Below are 20,489 nucleotides of genomic sequence, written 5' to 3'. Positions count from 1 at the left end.
TACACGTCCCGCCGCGGAGGACCTGCTCCCTCGCGGGAGGACGGCTGGTGACCCCTCCAAGGGCGGGCCGCTCGCCGTGCCCCGCAAACTGAAGCAGCCTGCCGGCGGTGTGCTCCAGGATTCGACTGGAGCACCCTCCGAGATGGGAACGCCGTTTGCGGGGCGTGGGGCTGTGGTTTGCAGAGTAGAATGAAAACCCTTAACGTTATTTAGAAAATGTCATCTTTGGCTGGTAATCAGGGAAATAGAGCAAATTAAGGACAAGGACGAGCAAACATTTGGCAAAAGGAAAGCATAAATCACGAAATGATCTAGATTCTTTGTGACTGAACGGACACAGGGCTCAGCCGTAAAGAAATTACCTTGGATCTATGAAAATTAATAAAAGGAAACCTCACTAAAACAGAGTGGGGGGCCAGAAGGGCAGTGACAGGAATCATTACAGGCCCCATAGGGAAAGATGTAGGCTGCATTTTCTGCAAGAAATAGACCACCCAGCAACTCAGCTGCTGAGAAGTCGTCATTACCCTGCTTGTCTCCTATGGACTTTTGTTCCAAACAACCCCTCCTAGCTTCCTCCTCCTCCTCCATAAAATAGCACCCCTCTCCTTTATTGGACTTGCCTATGGTTTTGCCACAGCTTACGTGTCCTGAGTTGCAATTCCTCTGCCATTGCTGAATAAACCCACTTTTGCTAGTAAAATAACTTTAATTTTTATGGTTAACAGATCCAATCAAGTGCTAATCCCCAAAGAGCCAGGGATGAATGCTTTTCCAACCAACTCCAACCCTTGTCCATAAACCTAGTTATGTAAAAAGAAAAATGAAGTTTGGAGAAAACTATGGGAAGAGGTAGAGGAGGATTCAGCCTGCATCTGTGTCCAGCGCTGCTTGGAGGAGATTAGGAGACCATGTGTGATGATGGAAAAAAAAAAACAAAAACAGATGTTTATCAGAAAGGAGCTACAGAATTTCACCGTCAGCTGGCTCCTGAGCCTTCAGACGTAATCATCTCTGACAATGAGCTACAAAAGGCCAAGTCCTTACTATTGCCCCTGCTTTCCTTCTAGTGCAATATGACTTTAAGAACATACCTAATCTTCTTGTACTTTTCTAAGAATATTGGATGACCTTGAGGCAATGCACTTGAAGCCAAATGGCCCTTGAGTCACAGAGCATCTGTAGGAAATACATTACAGTGGGCCCCTCTTAAGGACTGAGAAAGGGAGAGCACATTCCCTATTAAGATTTAGAAGGGTCTGGTAGATGCAGGGTTTAATGCTTTTATTACCCGAAAGAACCTTCAAGCTGAGTTGGAAGGCTCTTGGGGGATGTGTCATGGTGATTTACGTGAGATTGAAATTCTCATTACCCAGACAGAGAAGCTAGAACATTTAAAATGAGATCAGAATCTCAAAATAGTAAAAAGATTAACTACATGGTCCTATTTTAGTGAAATCATATTTTTGATACTTTAATGGATTATCTTAACAACCAATATGTCATTAACTGTTGGTGTATCTTTTGTGTGGTCAGGCGCCCTCTGCTGTCGTCAAGTTGGAACTCAGAGAAAATATTAACAATGGAACTAACTCATTACCCTCACCACAAATAATCAGTGTAATTGGAAAATTCTCCCATGGGTGCTATAGATGATGTGGTTCTTTACATGTTTCCCATCTGGAAAAATGGGACTATTTAGCCAGCCCACCTACTACAAAACATTCTTGGGAGAATCAAACAAAATAACAAAAAAGCTTAGAAAAGCTTAGCAAAATAAAAACTTAAGAGATTCCGTGTGCTGTGAAGTCACGAATTTGAGCTGGCTGGCAATCATTTCATGTAGCAAAATGAACTGGACCCTGCAACACGTGAACATTGTACCGGAACACGAGATACAAAACGCAAGACCTGACCACCTGTTCCAGGAGCTTTGGTTCTAACAAGACAGATAAACATGTGATGACACTCCTCAAATGCTTGAAGCAGGGAATGAAGAGGGAGGGAAGAAGGGACGAGGGGGGAAGGAGAGGAAGGGAAATCAATCTGTTGTTTCACACATTCATCCAGGGTTCTGGATGTCGGAGGGGAAAAGGAAAATCCAGTCTCGTTGCTCCATCGGGGCTGAAAGCAAAATTCTTTCCTTTTTGGGGTTATTTATATAAAGTGTGCTGTTTAATTTCCAAATATTTGGGGACCTTTTCGTTATTTTTTCCAATTTATTTCATTTATTTGAGATCTCTAAGAGTTCACTGCTCTCGGTCTCCTTTTAAATGCATCTTACACATTTTAATATGCTGTGTTTTGATTTTTCATTCAGTTCAAGATACTTTCTAATTTCCCTTTTGAATTCTTCTAATATCCCTGGGTTACTTAGAAATGTGTTATTTAGTTTCCAGATAATGTGGAGATTTTCCAAAGATCTTTCTGAAAAGTTCTGTTTTTCCTCTAACTGCTTGCATGATTTTATCTTTATTCTTATTGCCTGCAGTTTCACTAAGATATATTTAGATATTAATTTCTTTTTATTTATCATGCTTGGGGTTCAGTGGGCTTCGTGGAGCTGGGAACGGCTCTACCATTTTCTCTTCAGAGGATGCTGTTCTTTCTCTCTCTCCTCTTCTCCTGGAGCTCCAGTTAAATACATGACCTCCCTTCTCAATCTCTGTGCCAGGTCTCTTAACTAATCTTCCCCATTTTTCATTTGTTAGTCTCTCTGTGCTGCATTCTGGATAATTCTTTCTGATTTATCTACTAGTTCATGGGTTCTTTGCTCAGCTCCATCAAATCTGTCTTTCTGACAGCCCAGGCAATGCCCTCTGAGGCTCTCAAAACCAAAGTCAAACATGGCAACACTTGCTCGTGCCTGGAAGCAAAAGCCATTCGCAGAACCTCCTTTCTACCCAATTATTTTGCTTTTCCTTTCTGTTGGGTTCTGATTTGGTGACACTTTACTCCTTGTTAGTTCTGAAATGTCTTTAAGAAACTCATTTCAACATTTATCCAGCATTTTTAGTTGCTTTGAATAGGAGGATTGGCCCACATAACCCACAGCCTTGCTTCCTTTTTTTAAGTGGTATTTTTCAGTATGTAATTAACACATATTAATTTTTAAAATTTGGAAAACACAGACAAGTCTAAGAAGGAAACTTCAAAGTCGCCCACGGGCTTCCCTCCCACATGCAACCACTCTCAGCATTTGTGGGATTTTCCTGCTGACTGATGGTAAGCAAAGGTCTGAGTTGTCTTTCCCTCATCTGCTTAGCTCCTGTGAGCAAGACCTCCTTCACTCTTGCTCTTCCCCTGTCTTCTTTATCACTGATGCTCAGAGCATCACATGACAATCAAGGACAGTCTGTAGGTTTGCATCCATTTTGTGTCGACCGTGTCCCATAAACCTACCCAAACAACCCAGAGTCAGCCTTCCTGAACGCAGTGGTCAGAGGCGCGAGATGAGAGAAAATACAGTAAGAGAAACAGTGCAAATCTGTCCCTAATGATAAATTTGATTTTAAGAAGGTAAAATTCCTTTGCCAAATAGTTGGAGATGTTCATCATTCTTAAAGTAACTTGATTTTTAAAAATCCCCATAATATCACTATGTTGAGCATCTGGCTCTTGAATCCCAGGAACCAGCTCTGTTTCCAAGCTCAGTCGCCTCGTAGTTAACAACTTACACTGAGGACTGTTCGTGGTATCCCCTTAAATTCCAGCTGCCTGGCTATGAATCTAGATCACACCCACTAAAACCTCCCTGCCTCAAGAAGGGCTTTTGCTGTCACTGTTCATCCACAAGGCTCTGATCTCAGGCCATCTGGAGGAAGCAGGTGTTAACCCTTCACGGAAGCACAGTTGTGAAACCTGCATTCTGGGCACAGAGCTCACCACATCCTCCTTTCCTTGTCCACACTAGTGAGTGATGCAATTAATAGAAAACATGTGCAATTAAAGAAAGACCTTCTCCATCAGAGACTCTGAGGGCCGGTTCGTTATAAGACGTGCCCAGAGACTGGGCTGGTGAATCGGTGCAGTGTTGCCCAGTTGTTCAATGACACGCCAGGAATAACAGAGTATCTGATTTCCAGGTTAGGTCAAGATTTTCCCACTAATAAACTTCCTCTAATGGTCCTGAGAATACATTAGAAACCCACTGTGTCAGAATCACCCACGTGCTGTAGCTCTCTTCCCCTAGATTTTAATCTCCCTTCCACCTTGTCTTGTTCACTTTTCTATCCCCAGACAGCAAGGTCACACTATTTGTTAAATGTTCACGAACTATGAGTAAACAGTGAATGCATGAAGTCCCCTCATGACTGACAAGGGCTACAGAAAGCCTTGTCCAGCTCGGTCAGACGAGGGGAGGAGCTCAGTGGTCAAACATTTTAGGATAGCAAGCTGCACTATACATGGATCATCCATTTCCAAAGAATAAGAACCACACATATTTGAAAACTCAAGTGAGATGCAGGTGGAGATTTAGAAAGGTCCAGCAGAGGAGCATGGGATCAATGAATGAATTCACAGTTGCTAGAATGAGAGATAAGCCCACAAAATTCTGGCGAATTTTGAGTGAGAGGCAAATCCTGTCTTCCTATAGAATGGACTTTGCGTGAGGCTTGATGGTCTCAAAACTTTAATCCCGATCCTTTAACAAACCTGCTCTCAGCTCTCTGAACCATGCCTCACATTTTCCTTCCTTCCTTTCTACCTTCCTTCCTTGTTTATTTTTTACCCTTCCCTGAGAAGGAAGGCCTCGGAGGGGAATTTGGCAGCAATAGGAGATGGTTAACACTGCAAACAAAAACGCCAAGTAGGTCCTTCCGGAAAACGGGTGGAAGCCGATCCAAGGCAAAATCCTCATGCCAGCGACATTGGTGTGAAGCCGTGTGAGGTCCTCACACTCTTGCTCTGCAGCCTGGACCCTCCTGCGTGGGCTTCTGCTCCAGGCCCTCCCATCCCCTCAAAGTGTGTCCCACGCCCTGGTCTCTCAGATATCCCCTCTCTACAAAGAGACAGGTAGCTAAGGATTTTATACGTAATGTAGATTGCTCCACATCATATATCGTCAGGGAAATGCCAAGTAAACCAAGGAGACACCATCTCACACCTATTAGAACAGCCAACATCCAGACCACGGATAACACCGAATGCTGGTGAGGACATGGACCAGCTTTTCACGTCAGTGACGTAGTTAATGTTACCCTCAATACATTCAAAAGCAAGTAGCAGGCCTGTAGGACCAGTGCTGGGAGTCGGGTTACAGCGGGTGGGGTCTCAGCCGCCAGGGCCCAGCTCCCGGAAGGTAGGGTTAGGGGACACACTCGGGCCACAGGCTCCCAGGGCTAGCGGGCAAGGCTCAGGGTGGATTACCAGCGGCTCCCGGACTGACTGTTACTCATACGTCTTAAAGGTTGCTCCCCTTAGCAAAGCTGGTCTCCCGGATGTGGGTGAGGTTCCCAGACAGAGGAGGAAACTCCCGCTGCCAGGCGGCTCGGCCAGCAGGGGGCGTGACCCCTCCCACGGAAAAGTGGCTTTGCCCACGGGCACTCGGGCAGCCAGCGTTCACCTTGATTTATATTTCATAAACCTAGGGGTGCCTGGCTGGCTCCGTCCGCAGAGCGTGTGACTCTTGATCTCAGGGTGGTGAATTCAAGCCCCACATTGGGCGTAGAGATTACTGAAAAATAAAACTTAAAATATGTATATTTATGTAACACAATAAGAAAAAATAAATATAAAAACTAGCAAAAAAGAGAAAAGCATGACCACACTTTAAAATTACCAGGGACTGGGGCGCCTGGGGGGCTCGGTCGGTTAAGCGTCTGCCTTCAGCTCAGGTCATGATCCCGGGGTCCTGGGATCGAGCCCCGCATCGGGCTCCCTGCTCGGCGGGAAGCCTGCTTCTCCCTCTGCCCCCCCCACGTCATGCGCGAGCGTTTGCGCGTTCTCTCTCAAATAAATAAATATAAAATAATAAAATAAAATAAAATAAAATTACCAGGGATTATGTGAACTGGGCATCCTTCCCCTGCCCCTGACCCCTCCCCATTTCTGCCCCTTGCCCCTGCCTGGTCCCCCCAGCGCCCACAGGGAAGTCACCGGGGTCTGCATTTCTTGTGCCAATGTTTTTGAGAGTAGAAGGTGGGGTGTCTCATTTCCTCTTGGCATTAGACCACTCTGGTCCACGACCCGGGTGGCCACTGCCCAGAGACAACCTGATCCCGTTCTGGGCCAAGGACGTGGGCAAAAAGGGCCAAGGGAAGGGACGTCAGCGCAGATAGGACAGCAACAGCAGACAGAGCCTCCTTAGAGGTGACGAGCAGGCTGTGGTCCTAGGGGGCCACCAGCTCCCCCAGCCAGGCCCAGGGCTCTGGGACTGTGGACACAGTGCCCACGACAATGACAAAGGAGCTTGGGAAGTGGACATCCCACTACCCACACCCACACCTCACAACCCAGCAGCCTCTAAAGGCACTTGTGGGTGGCGGTGGCCGGGGTCACACGCGACTGGAGCCAGCCGGGCCCCAGTTGTCCCGGGTTCTGGCAGATGATGCAACACCGGTTCAAATTTGCTAATAAGTCCCGAGCATGCAACTCCACGGCTGGCCACCAGAGGGCAGCCCCGCGCCGCCGACTGCCGGCAGGGCCAGGGGCTGCAAACCTTGCATCATCTCCCCACGTGCTGTCCGGTCCAGCGACAGTGTCTAGCCATGGGAAACGCAGCCTTCCTGGGCGCAGATGCGACCTGCCCTGGCGCTCACGCCAGAGGTCCGTGGTGCGGACGGGGACCTCACCTGCAGGCTGGCCGGGGCCCCCACCGGACACAGATGGGAAAAGTGGCTTTTCCCAGTTCACTCGGACCTCCCAGATGAACAATGTGTTAGAGACCGCATCTTTGTTTTCCTTTGTGTTTTGGGAGGGGCTTCAGTGCAGACTTAGCAATCATTTCACGGGATTAATTGAGGGAGGAAGTAGAACCTCCAGATCGTAGATGGGGGGGCCTGGCTGCAGCCTTAGGAACCGGGGAGAGTCTGGGGAAAAGGGCTCCAACCAGATCCCAGGATGTTTGCCGTCCCTGGCGTCACCTCACCCAGTGTCTATGGAAACCCGTCGATTACTGTTTGCTCAACCATTCTCAGACAGTGCAGAGAGGATCCTGACAGGTGAGGAAGTGAAGGCCAAGGGCTCGACGCAGAGGCTGTTGGCGTCCTAGTGATCCTGACCATCAACATCAGCATCTCCTCATCAGAGTGCCCTGCTCGGAAGAGGCAGCTCCCAGCTTCCTGCCGACAACCACACGCCCTTCTCCACCGGCTTGGATCGGGCTTTCTGGCGCCTTCCGCCCTCTGCACACCTGCCTGCCCCCTCCCCTGGCCCCAGCCTCCCAGCACTTTCACCTGTGGCTCAACTGGGTTTTGTTGTTGTTGTTGTTGTTGTTCGTTTGTTTTTCATCAGATGCATGTGTTTTCTTTTGGAATAATTTTAGATTTCCCGAAAAGTTGCCGAGATAGTTCTGAGAGTTCTTGCGTGTTCATCTTCCATGACCATGGCGAGTTGGTCAACACAGGGAAACGCACACTGGGGCATGACTGTTAGCTGCACTCCAGACTTCATTTGGATTTTGCTGGCCCATCCACGAATGTCCTTTGTCTGGTCTCATTCAGGATCCCGTGCAGGATACGACACTGCATTTAGATACAGCTCACTTCTCAGAGGGCAGACCCTAACCCATCCCACCCAGTGTAGGTCCTGGGCCTGGAGGCTCCATTTGCTACTCTTGGGAGACAACCTACTCATGCGTGGGAATTCCCAGCGTCTCTTAGGTGCAGTTGGGCTACGGGTGAAGGTGGGCTGGGGGCATTCATTTACCGTTCTCCCTCCCCCTTCCCCCACCACGAACCTTCCTCCATCCTTTTAGGGAATCGCTGGCATCCTTATCACTCCAGTTGCCTTGCTCTCAAGATTCTAAGTATCAGTCATTCACTACTTAGTATAAACCACAGGCTGCAGTGCCGCACATTGCTGAGATGTGCAGCTGCAGAGTCCTGTGGGGTGGGAATCATCTAGAATCCGGGGTAGAAGTAGGGATTAAAGCCTCTTTGAGAGTCTCCTTACTTACAGTCCCCTCACTCCTTCTGTGACTGGGTCCCTTTTGGCCCCCCAGGATGCCTGCAGTAGCATTTCAAAGCATCTCCCTAGGAACCTATGTGCTAGTTGATGCCCACCCACCAGATGCTTCCCCAAACCTCGCAGCCAACGTGCTGACGCAGGACGTCATTGGAGACTCCCTTCCACGCCCCAGATAGAGACTAGCAGGGTGAGCTCTTCGCTCCAGAAAACGAAGGAGAATCTCTGTGTAAGAATATCTTACTGAGGCCAGACACTCCTTAAGGCCAGTCTCCTAGCAACCCCAATGCCTTTGTCCAACTACCCCTAAATCATCGGGTTCAGCTCAAAACATCAAAACAAACCCATGGGTAAGAGGCGGAAACCAAAATGTCTCCCAGCGGCGCACCCAGGAGGGCGCCGAGCATTAATTTCTCCTGCCCAGGGGCCCCTGGGCTCATGGGAGCCAGAACGTCCACGATCTTGTTCACCAGATCGCTGTAGCTCATGGTGACAGTACAATGGGGCCACAGCGTTTGGGGCTCTGAGCTGTGCCGGCGACCCGAGGAGACCGCTTCTCCGAATCAGTGACCACAGTAAAACCGACGGCCTGCGGGGCCATCCGTGGGCCACGCCAGAACTGTCCACCCGGCGTCGCCCCACCCTGCCGTCCCCAAGCGGAGAAACAGGACATTCTCCCGACCTGTCCTGTCCTTTCTGCCGTGTCCCCAGAACAGCACTGGGATGGGGAAGCATGGGATTCCTGCACCCGGGGCGCCAGGGTCAAGGGGTCGCCGAAGAGCCTGCGGATCTGAGAACAGAGCTTGGGGCGGGCGACAAGGGTGAGGCGCTGCCCGGAGAGCCCAGCACAGGGTACGCGCGGCCAGTGTGAGCTCTCGCAGCCCTGACGGGGCACCAGGGTGATGGGGGCTGGCTTCCCCGTCCCTGTCCCCATCCCGGGCCCAGGCTAGGCCGGCTCCCTGCTCGCCTCCGCCGTCCTGTGGAGACACAGTTAATCCTAGACTGAGCTCCTTAGGTCTCCCTCCCCCACCCGCTGGGCTTCCAGAATACCCCCGCTTTATTTTGCAAATCAGGGGACGGAGCACAAAGAAAGGAAGCTCTGGCTTGTGGATGCAGCCAGCCAGCCAGAACCAGCGGTCAGCTGCCTCCTCCCAGCCCCCAGGCCGGACTTGCCGCCCGTGCGTAGGCTGCTGGGTCCCCCATCCGCCCGGGAAGATTCCATACCTGGACCCTGCACCCACTACCCCTCAGGCTCCCCCCCGGCTAACCCTCTACATCCATCACAGCTCCATCCGCTCTGCACAAAGAGACCCGAAAAAACCCCGTCCTGCCACAGCAGAGGCATGAGAAGTTCAACACTCAACCGAGAGAGAATAAACCCACCTGTTCTTGGAAGCACACGGGGCCGGGGCGGGGGGGGGGGGGGGGGGGGGGCGGGCGGGGGGCGGGGCGGGGGGGGCCCCCCGGGGGGGGGGGGGGGGGGGGGGGGGGGGGGGGGGGGGGGGGGGGGGGGGGGGCTGCGCGACGGTGACATGTCCGTGTAGGCCCTGGCTGTAGCGGGTACCGGGGTGCGCAGGATCCGTGGGGGAGGCCGTGGGCTGCGCGGGAAATCTCTGTACCTGCCGGTCCATTTTGCTGGGAGCCTAGAACTGCTCCAAAAAAATAAAGTCTATAAAAAAAAACAAAGCATGCTTCTGATGCTATTCCCACTATGGGCTCTGGTTCCTGTGCCCTTGGGGCAAATGCCCCTCTCCCCACCTCCGTCCACTGCAAGGCTTCCCTGGGCAGGTGACGTGGCTTATCTGCAGGCAGACTGGGGTCCTGCAGCCCCCACATGCAGACAGGGCCTATGCAGCCGTCTGGGCCTTGAGCATCACCCCACGCCTGGCCCAATATTCGCTGCTCAGGCTGCCAAGGCCAAGCACACCCCACGGGCCCGGACCCACGGGCGCTCACTCTCTCCCAGGCTTGGAGGCTGGAAGGCTGAGGCCAAGCTGTGGGCGGGCTAGGGTTCCTCTGACAGGTCTCTCCTTGGCCTGCCCTCTCCCCGTGGCCTCACGGATCATTCCTCGGTGACACCGTGAGATTTCAGGTTAGGGGCTCAGCTTAATGACATGGTAACCAATCCCCTCTGGAGAGGCCCTAGCTCCGAACACGGTGACTTGCTGAGGAACCGGGGCTTAGGGCTTCCATACATGAATTTTGTGAGAGACAAGTGACTCTGGTGGTCTCTCTCTCTCTCTCTCTCTCTCTGTGAGGCTGGGGCCAGTGACACTCAGTGCCTTCATGCACTCTTCACTAATCGTATCACTTTGTTTTCATCAAAAGATTTCCCCAAGCCCTGCATTTTTGGTTTTTGGCGGGGAGTGAGAGGAGGAGTGGGCTGGGATCAAAAATGTGTCTTCAGACCTCGATCTAGGCTGTAGGGGCACCCAGTGCTCTTGGGAGGGTTTTCCTTGACTTCCTCCATATTACGTCTTCATCACTGGGAATTGTGGGTCTTGAGGACACCTGGGATGACAGAGTTAGACCGTCCGTGGTTGCCCATTAGCTTTGTCCACGCCGTGCACACGGTGGTCTCAGAGCAGCGATGTCCATGCTACCAACGCACGTGGGACGGGGTGGCATTACCATCTCGTGCACATGACCCCCCCCCCCCACGTCACCTGTGTTCATTTGCGCAATAGACACTGTGGGATCTCACGGCCACGGCATATTTTAGCGCCCCTCCTTTAGCCCTCGGACTTCAAGCCCCTAGACAGCCCACGCTCGCCAGTGTCCTTCTAGCGTCCTTCTAGCCGTCCATCTCTAGAAGGCTCATGAGAACAGTGCGTTCTTACATGGCGGCAGCCCTTCGTGTGCTTTGCATGGGAAGATCCATTCTGCTGGGTATAAAATCTCTGGCTCCGGTTTTGAGGCCCTTCAAGGTGTGACTCCACAGTCTTCTGGCATCAAGTGCTGGTGTGGAAACGTTGGATGATAATCTTGATTTCTGTCTCTTCTAAGCCAGTGCTGTTTTTTTACCTAGAGGCCCAAAGGATTTTTTTTTTTTTCTTTTTCTTCAAATACCAGTCATTTTGCTAAAATACGTCTTGGCATTGGTCATTCTGGGCTGGATTTCAGGCAACTTTCCTTGAAAAAATTTCTCAGGATTTGTTCTGCTGTCTTACCTTGGCACCTTCCTCAAAGAGCCTTGTTATTTGGTGTTGGATCTTTTTTGCCAATTTTCACAATTTCAAAGTTTCTTTCAAATCCTTTGAATTTGTTTTCTTTTGAATTTTAAACTGTCTCTCCTTTTGTTCTGCTCGTCCCCTAAAAGCATCGCTTCCTTGTGCGACCTTCACTCTTGGGCTTCTTCTGTTTAGTCTACATTTATGAAATAATCGTTCCTTTATTTTTAATTCTTTGCTTGAGTGTCTCACCTCACTTCTGAGTTTTAAACATTAACTTGCGGTGCTGGCATTTTCTTCCCCCTATATTTTGTATCATTTTCTCAAACAGTTTTAGTTTACTCTGAAACAGCATGTTACAATTTTGATATTTCCTTTTTTTTGTCCTGTTTTGAGCACATGCTTCTGCAATGCTCTCTTCTCTGTAAGGAAGGTCATTCTGCGGCATATTCTCATTTTTCTTGCAGTAACTTTGTATGGGATTTGCCCTTGATGCTTTTCTGTTGCTTGATGTGAATTTAAGGCTCTTGAGCCTCTTGAAGAAGACCTGTTACAGCTTTTGCCATTTCCCGGATGGCCCTCTCTTGTTGCTCTCCCAAGCAAACTGTGACTCCCGAGGCTTTAACAAACGTGGTCACTGGCCCTGCTCCCTCCCTGCTGTTGTCCACCGCTCTCCCTCGCTGCTCTCTGTTGTCCTTGTCCTGCTCGGTTCCGACCCAGCAGTATTCCCTCTGTGCGGGGCTCTGTCCTGAAAGGAGGTCCTGGCCACCAGGGGCTGGACCATCCATCCCCGTGAGACATTTCTTATTTTAAACACTTATTTATTAATTCATTTAAAACATTAATAACCATCCTATTACATGTTAACATAAACTACCTACTTTTAATGAAAAGCAACTATATCTCTTTTTAATAAAAAGTGACAGCATTTCATGAAAAGATGAGTGTGATTTGATGTTTCTGCAGATGTCTCAAAGGCTGGCTTTACAGACAACAGATAGATTTCTTATATCTGCTTGTGCATTTAATCTGTTGGGCGATAACATGTCCCCTGGCCTCTGGAAAACTCCACTGTACGCTCATGAGAGTCCCTGGAAATTTTACTTTTCTTTTTAGTTGTACTATCTGTTTTTATGTGGGGCTTCAGAATATCTAAAAACCATGAGGCCACGGCCATCTCTCCAGAACCCTTCATAGGCTTTTTGATGGGGGGAAGGAGGTAAGAAATTGGTGAATCGACAGCATCCTCTCTTACCACATAGATTTAACATGGCAAAGACAAGCTAGCCACACAAAAATGCAGGAAAAAACAAATAAAAGGCATAAGGTTTGAGAAAGGGGACTCTAAACTGTCATCACTCACACAGAACATAGTGTAAAAAAATCCAAAGGCATCTACCAATAATCTATTCAAATTAAGAGGTAAACTTAGCTAGGCTGCTGGATACAAGATCAACATATAAAAACTGGTTTTTGTTTTGCTTTGTTTTGTTTTATACCAGCAACAAATAAATGGAAAATAAAAAATCTTTAGAAGTGACCATTTATAGGAGCATCAAAACCATCAAATACCTAGGAACAGAGTGAGCAGGAGATGGACAAGACCTCTACACTGAGGACTACATTGCACCGTTGAGGAGAAACCTAAGCAGACCTACTATGTATGGAGAGAGAGGTCTGAGAGATGAGAGGAGACTCACTACTAGAAAGGTTTCAATCTCCCCAAAATGACCTATAGATTCAACACCACTTCACCAAAATCCCGGGGGGCTCTCTGCATACATGTGTGTGTGCGTGCGCACTCACAAACTGACAAGGCGATTCTAAAATTTAAACGGAAATGCCAAGGACTGAGAAGGACAAGGCAACATGCGAAGCCGAATAAGCTATTGTTTGCCACTTTCACTTGAAAAAACAAATGACTGATGAATCTTTGGACCACAGAGCGATGTCAGGAGCTGCTGGTGTTCTTTGCTCAGGGGAGGTACTATTGAAAGGGCCCACAAGTCTGCATTTGGCAGTTGCCCTTCTTTCTGAACCAAGACTCATGCACGGCCTGAAATCTTTGGCAAACTATCGAAAAATGACAGGATGAACGAAAGGCCAGGACGAAAGTCAGGTTGGTGGGAAGCAGCTCCCCGGACTTGTTGGATCGTGTTAGGGACTCCATTAATCTGTTGGAGTAAGAGCCAGCAACTCTTGGGCCCCTCCAGCGGCTTCATTCCTTGGGAATTAACGCACAGGATCCTGCAGGTTTCAACAAACAAATCCAGCAAAGGGGGTGGGGGCTGGATACGCCCCGAGCATCCGGGGCCACGGTCCCAGGGATGGCGCAAGGGAATGCTGCTCTGGACACATGAGGCCTGAGCTGCCGTGCCGGGTCCCTCCATCCACGAGACGGTCAGCAGTTGGTTTGGCTGTGCCTGTCACAGACCTGGCTTCACAGGGGTGCAGAAATTTGCCGGGCAGACCATGACACGGCACGGCTGCTGTGAAGGGCGCTGTGGGTGGGGAGGCTTCTGAGAATGTGCTCACCATGGCAGCCCCCATCCCATGGATGTAGTTGTAGAAGCTCCGTGGGACCCTGTGGACACCTTGCACCCTTTCCCATAGAAAGCAGGCTGATGCCCCCTGCTTGGGTGTTTGCTTTTGGCCTCTTTGCTTTGCTCTTTGGGGGTCTCCAGGGTTTTCAGAGGTCTCTTCCCTGGGGGAGCAAATGGAAATAAACTCACGTTAGGCTTGCCATTTGTATTAATCCAGAGAAGACTCTTGCTTCATTGGCCTTCTTTCTACTTGGCTAGTGGACACATCTTTCCAGCCTTGGGCAAAATCATGCAACGCTCTAATTCTCCGGAGATAATTGTAGGTCTCTGTAATTAACAACCACACCAGAATGGAGTGAAGGACCCTGCTGCTCGGGGCAGGGACGGTGAATGTGCTGAGACTCGGCTGCGCTTCTTGCCTCCCGGGCTTGGCTGAGCATCAGCACCTTCCTGGTTCCCCCAGGGCTCTCCTGCCTAGAAGGAACAAGCCATTTCCTGCTGCCAAGATGCAGGGCATCATTTATCTCGTGGTTACAAAGCTCAGTCAAGCAGAGGCACCCTGCCAATGAATACTATTCTGCGCTGCCGACAGCCAAGGCCAAACTCGGATTTGAAAGTGGCGGGTTGCAGAAGCAAGATTCCCAGATCACGCGTGGAGAAGACTCTGCAGAGGAGCATGGCTCCCTGATTCACTGGTCACTTCCTTACAGTCGGAGGGAAGTTCATCTGCTCAAGGAGCACAACGAGGGCCCAGAGCCCGGACACTCGGGCGTCCCCGCCACACACTGTGCCCTCTGTTTCCTCCAGCCGAGGCCAAGAGCGCTTTGTGCGTCTGAATCATTGGCCGGGAACTGGGTGACAAGCCCGTGCCAAGAAACAGACGACAGGGCTGGCTTTAACTCATGAGCCTCTGCAGGAATGCCTCGTTCATTCGACAAATATTTGTCGAGTGCCTGCCATGTCCTAGGCCTGCTCTGGGCTCCCTGGACCCTCGGCTGGGGAAGTCCGTTTCTGGAGGCCACACGGGTGGGAAACAAGTGAACGGAATCACAGATGGGTTTGGATAATGATCAGTGTGTGAATAAGTTAAACAGGACAGCACCGTATGGAGGAGGGGCTTCCTTCGGGGGAGGGCGGGAAGACTCTTGAGGACAGGCCCGGTGACAGAGTGATGTGGGCGTTGGGGGCTGCTAGGGTGTGGGTGAGGGTGGGTGGAGAGGCAGGGCCCCCTCCTCTGGGGTCACCAGCATGGGGAGGGGTCTGGATTTTGTTCTAAGCACCACGGGAGCTGCTGGTGGGTAGTAAGCAGGGCAGTGACAGGAAGGGACCCACCCTTTAGAGAAAGAGCACTGTAACCCCTGTGCACTGAGGGGTGGACGGTGAGGGCAGCAGGGTCACCGCGTTCTGATCCCCAGGAGGACCCTGTGGATGTGTGACCTTGTGCGGGCAGGTGCAGAGGGGACTTTGCATGTGGCAGTCAGCGGGGATCTTGAGTGGGGAGACCATCCCGGGCTGTCAGACTGGTCCCAGTGTCATCACTGGGGTCCTTACAACGGGAGGGGGGAGTCCGAGTCAGAGGGAGGTGGAAAGGCCCCCACGGCTGGCTCTGGACGTGGAGGGAGGCCACAGCTGAGGGTGTGGGTGGAGAGAACAGAGGAACCACCCCGCGGACACCTTGATTCTTGTTGGCCCCTAGAGACCCAGTTTGCACGTCTGACACCCAGAACGATAAGAGAATAAATATGTATGTTTTGAGACGCTAAATTGGTGGTGATTACAACAAAAGGAAACTAATACAGATGGCAAGAGGCCATTGGAGTGGCCCGGGTGAGAAAGGTGAGTGCCCAGGTGCCCAGCTGTGCCGACACGTTCACCTCGCAGCACACAAGAGAAGGGAGGTCACCGATGGCCACCAGGGCAGGTGGGTGATGTGGCCGACTGGGATGGGAGGGGCTCAGGGTCTCTGCATCGGTGGCCCTTGGCCTCCTGCGCTTCAGGGATGTTCTGGGCTGGAGTCCATGACAGGTGGGGGAGGAGGCTGAGTGAGAGGCCGAGTGAGAGGCCCAGGCAGACAGCTAAGGCCCAGGAGGCGTGTGATGCACTCTCCTCCGTGTCCTCCCTCTGCCTTCACCGGCTCCGCTCCCCACTGATCTGTAGGTGCTTCTGTCCGTGTATGCAAATACTCAGAAAAGGTGATTCTGGTTCTTTTGGTCAAAAAGTCAGATACTTTCCTAATATCCTGATTTCATGATAAATCAAGACAGAAACCGATGGTAAGGAAAATGTAGAACAAACAAGGTGGGTGCATAGCTTCAGTGTATTAGAAATAGGAACCAACAGGGTGTACAAGGGTCCTGGGGCCACCATAACAAACTGCCACAAAGTGGGAGGGGGTGCTGAAACACAGAAATCTATTGTCTCACAATTCTGGAGGCCAAACGTCCAAAATCAGGGTGCTGGTGGGGCTGTGCTCCCTCCAAAGGCTCTGGGAAGGATCTTCTCTCAACCCTGTGGCAGCCAGTGATCCCTGGTGATCCCTGGTGTTCCTAGGCCTGTGGCAGCTTCAGGCCAGGCTCTGCTTGTCTTCACATGGGTTTCTCTCTCTGTCTTCACATGTCTTCATACAAAGACACCAGTGGTTGGATTTAGGGCCACCTTCATCCAGGGTGAAGCAGTGAGTTGAAAAGCATCCCCCCAAAAGATATGTCCAAGTCCTAACCTCTGCTCCCTGGGGTGTGACCTCATTTGGAAATAGGGTCTTTCCAGATGTGATTAGTTTACAAAATCTTTGCTGAATCTCCTTGAAAGAGACAGGAGAGGGAGATCTGGGACATAGGGACACAGGGAGAGGCCATGTGAGAACAGAGGCAGAGAGTGGAGGGAGGTGGTCCACAAGCCCAGGGATCCCCGGAGCCACCAGACCCTAGAAGAGGCAAGAAGTGTGTGATGGATTTTATGTGTCAACTTGACTGGGTCACAGGGTGCCCTGATATTTGGTCAAACATTATTCTGAGTGTTTCTGTGAAGAGAGTTTTGGACGAGATTAATGGTAAAATCGGTAGACTGAGTAAAGCAAATTGTCCTTTGTCGTGACGGTGGGTCTCGTCTCATCAGCTGAAGGCCTGAGGAGATCCAAAGGCTGACCCTCCTCTGAGTAAGAGAGAATTCTTCCTGCTTGGAAGCCCTTTGTCCTGCCTTTGAATTCAAAGTGACATGCTGGTTCTTCCCGGATCTCCGATTGCCTGCTCCCTTGCCCTCTTGGCTCTCGGCACCTCCATAACCACGTCAGCCGGTTTTTTACGATAGATCTCTTCCCATCTACGTACATGTCCTCCTACTTCTTGCCTGCAGAGAAGCCTGACTAGTCCAGAAGGATCTAGCCTGCAGCGCTGGGAGGGAGCGCGGCCCTGCCCACACCCGACTTCAGCCTCTGGCCTCCACATTCCTGTCGCTGGAAGGCCCCAGGACACGCTCAAGAAACCCAACAAAATGCAGAGAGGCCACGCTCAGTTACCGGGAGACCTCTTTTCCAGAACCTCACTCTTCCTTCGAAACGCAGACTTACCCACGGGCACCGGTGACCCTCAGCGTGGAGGCGTCTCACCCCAGGGCCAGCCCTGCCCCTGCAGAAGGCCGGCTTCTGTGGGCTTGCCTGTCCCTGAGCTGCAGGGGGGATGCCAGGAGGGAGGGAGGGACGCAGTGGGCTCCCCTCCGGAACTCTCGCTTCCATCTCTATACTGTGCGTCTCCAACAGCCTCCAGCGGCCTCCAGGCGGGTTCTCGCACTTGCAGCTTTTAGGCCCAAAGGGAGGGAAGGCTCTGGGCCTGTCTCTTTGGCTTTCAAATGAGAGCTTTGACCGAGGAGCTCCCCCAGACTTCTGGCCCTTTCCATAGGTGTGACCCAGGAGTTCACACCTTAACGGAGTGTCCGGAGTGTCCGGGTGTGGATCCCCCTCTCCTGGGGCCTGCATGGCTCCATGGGCAAGTCCCCAGGCCACCGGGACGAGAGCTGCCCCTGGCTAAGGCGCCGGTGCCCCCACCCCCCGGCGGCCTGGGGTCCCCTCAGGGACACCTGAACATCTAGCAGGACGGAAGTCTATGCTCTCCTGGCTGTTTCAGTCTGAGAATGTTCCAGCACACAGAGCGCAACTGCCTGTTTGGGGTCACAGGCAGCGATGGGGGACAGTCCCCGGCGATGAATTGCTTACCCTGGATCTTGGGTCTCCCGCCTCCCCTGCTTGGGTCGGCGTCGATCCTTCGTTCTCCACCGCATCTGCCACTGTCACGTGCTGAGTGGCTCCTCGAGGCTCCAGCCAGGTCTGCTGCAAAGCCTCCCCTCCATCCTGCACGCTCGGGAGGCGGCTCCTGAGCCGTGCCCTTGACTCGCGGGAAGGTGTGAGGTTCAGTCCCTCCCAGGTGACCACGCAGATGTGGGAAGCCTAGAGATAGGACAGACGCTTCATTTTCCCTGGGGTCCCCTCCCTGGGCCGCCAGGCCCTGCCCACGGTGCACCTCAGCTACCCCTCGGGGGTGACCGTGTCACCCCATGAACACTCACCTGCCCAACAAGGCTGGGGGCTCCCAGAAAGCAGGGGTGGGGTTTTACTCATTTAGGGGTCCCTCCAGCTCCGAGTACGAGGTCCTGCCTTGGGCTGCCCCCTGGTCCATACGGGGAGGTCTTGGACTGAAATTGGCTGGACAGAGGCTTTGGGCCTCCTTGCCTCCAGGGGTGGGGTCCACAACCCCGACGCTCTGCCGGTTCTGGGCTGGGCCTTGGGAGCCTGGCAGCTTCCACTTCTGGTCTCTCGGAACAGTGATTCCTGGGGCCCAGAATTCCCACCAAAGAACCACGGAGAGGCTGGCAGGCTGTGGGGCTCCCCGCACCAGTCCCACGGAGAGGCTGCAGCCCGCACCAGTCCCACGGAGAGGCTGCAGGGAGACACACGTGCCCGACCAGGCCTTGCAGCTCCAGCCATCCCAGCCCAGGGGCCAGACGTGGGGACCAGGAGGCCGTGACCTGACTAGACCTAGCTGTCCTCTGACCCCGGCTGTACGTCAGACCCTGCAGGAGCGGTCCAGTTGGGCCGAACTGCCCGGAGCCATGAGCCTCATAATGAATTGTCTTAAGACACTAACTTTTGGGCTGATTTGTTACATGGCGATTGCTGGAGCAGATGGCTTGGCGAGAGCGGAAAAAAAGTCTTCCCCTCTGGGGTGACACACTGTTCAAAAGTACTCCCTCTGGGTGGGCACAGTGGATGGCTTGGCTATTGGGGGGGATTCTGTGCAAAGAAGCAGATGCCCTGTGCTCGAGCTGCAGGAGGCCCAGGCGAGGTCACACAGGGTGCACACGGAGCACTGGCCATGCCGCGTGCCTTTTGCAGTGTACAAACTGTGCAACTGTATGTGGCGCCCTGCGTAGAGGCCTCACTACCCACAGAGGGAGGCAGGAAGTGTCTGTTTCAGACGGGTGCTCCCTCACTGTTCCTCATCGCAGCTCCCTTGCTGTTCATCTCAGTCACAGCAGGCCCTTCCTTGAGCCGGCCACTTTTGGCGGCTGGGGAGCTCAGCCAAGTAGGGACCTGTAGGAATGCTCGCACAGAAGCAGGTCCAGGTGCCAGGAGGGCACAGAGGCGGTGCCGGGGAGTGCCAGCAAGGCTCTGCAGCTCTAAGATCGGGTCTTGACCCCACCTCCCAGGGCACGGTCTCTAGTCGCCGCTTGTCCAGCCCTGTGTATCCCAAAGAGCTCTTTTGAAGTCCGTTGCTGGGGAAGATCACAGGGGCCCTGATCCGGAACCGAGCACCCACCCCCAGCCCTCTAATCCCTGGCTGCCCCTCCTGGGGCGGATGTGGCTCTCCCACCTCTTCCCTGTGACCCCAGCCTGCCTGGAGCCACCTGGCCTCATAATCAGCCTGCTCTACCAGGGCCTGGAAGGACCTGAGCCGCCCTGCCTGAGGCTCCTCCAAGTCCTCCCTCTGCCTGCCCTCCCTCCGCCGTGTCCTCCCTCCTCCCTGTCCTCCCTCCGCCGTGTCCTCCCTCCGCCGTGTCCTCCCTCCACCCTGCCCTCCCTCTGCCCTGCCCTCCCTCCGCCGTGTCCTCCCTCCTCCCTGTCCTCCCTCCGCCGTGTCCTCCCTCCGCCGTGTCCTCCCTCCACCCTGCCTTCCCTCTGCCCTGCCCTCCCTCGGCCGTGCCCTCCCTCTGCGGTGGCCTCCATCCTGCACCTCGAGGCCTCTCTGGATGGGCAGCTCCCCGCTCTGGTGCCCACTGGCTGCCAGCAGGATTTGCCCAATGAGGATGGTACCGCAGGAGCCCTGGAGCTGATGTTGGAGAGGCAGGGAGGCCAGGGAAGGATGTGTTCCAGGCCCTTCCTGCAGGGTGCGGCCGCATGCCCTCGGAGGGCACCTACCAGGCGGCCCCTCCCGCAGCCGCGAGAATCTCTGGGTGCTCCTGACCTGGGCAGTCCTGGCTCCTAGTCTTGCCAGCCCCCTGGCCGTCATCTTGGTGACTAGCTCCTTGGCACCCCCATTGGGGGGCTGCCTGTCCCACTGGGACCCCGGCGGCGTGGAATTAAAGGGAAAACAAGCTGGCTTGAACAACCCGTGAGAAGGCCTCCATCCTTCCTCTGACTCAGAAAAACCCCAAAAGAAGG

The sequence above is a fragment of the Phoca vitulina genome, unplaced genomic scaffold (genome assembly GCF_004348235.1).
Source record: "Phoca vitulina isolate PV1807 unplaced genomic scaffold, GSC_HSeal_1.0 scaffold56, whole genome shotgun sequence".
Classification (NCBI taxonomy): Eukaryota; Metazoa; Chordata; class Mammalia; order Carnivora; family Phocidae; genus Phoca; species Phoca vitulina.
The sequence above is the reverse complement of the archived record's forward strand: the minus strand, read 5'-3'. Positions refer to the sequence as shown.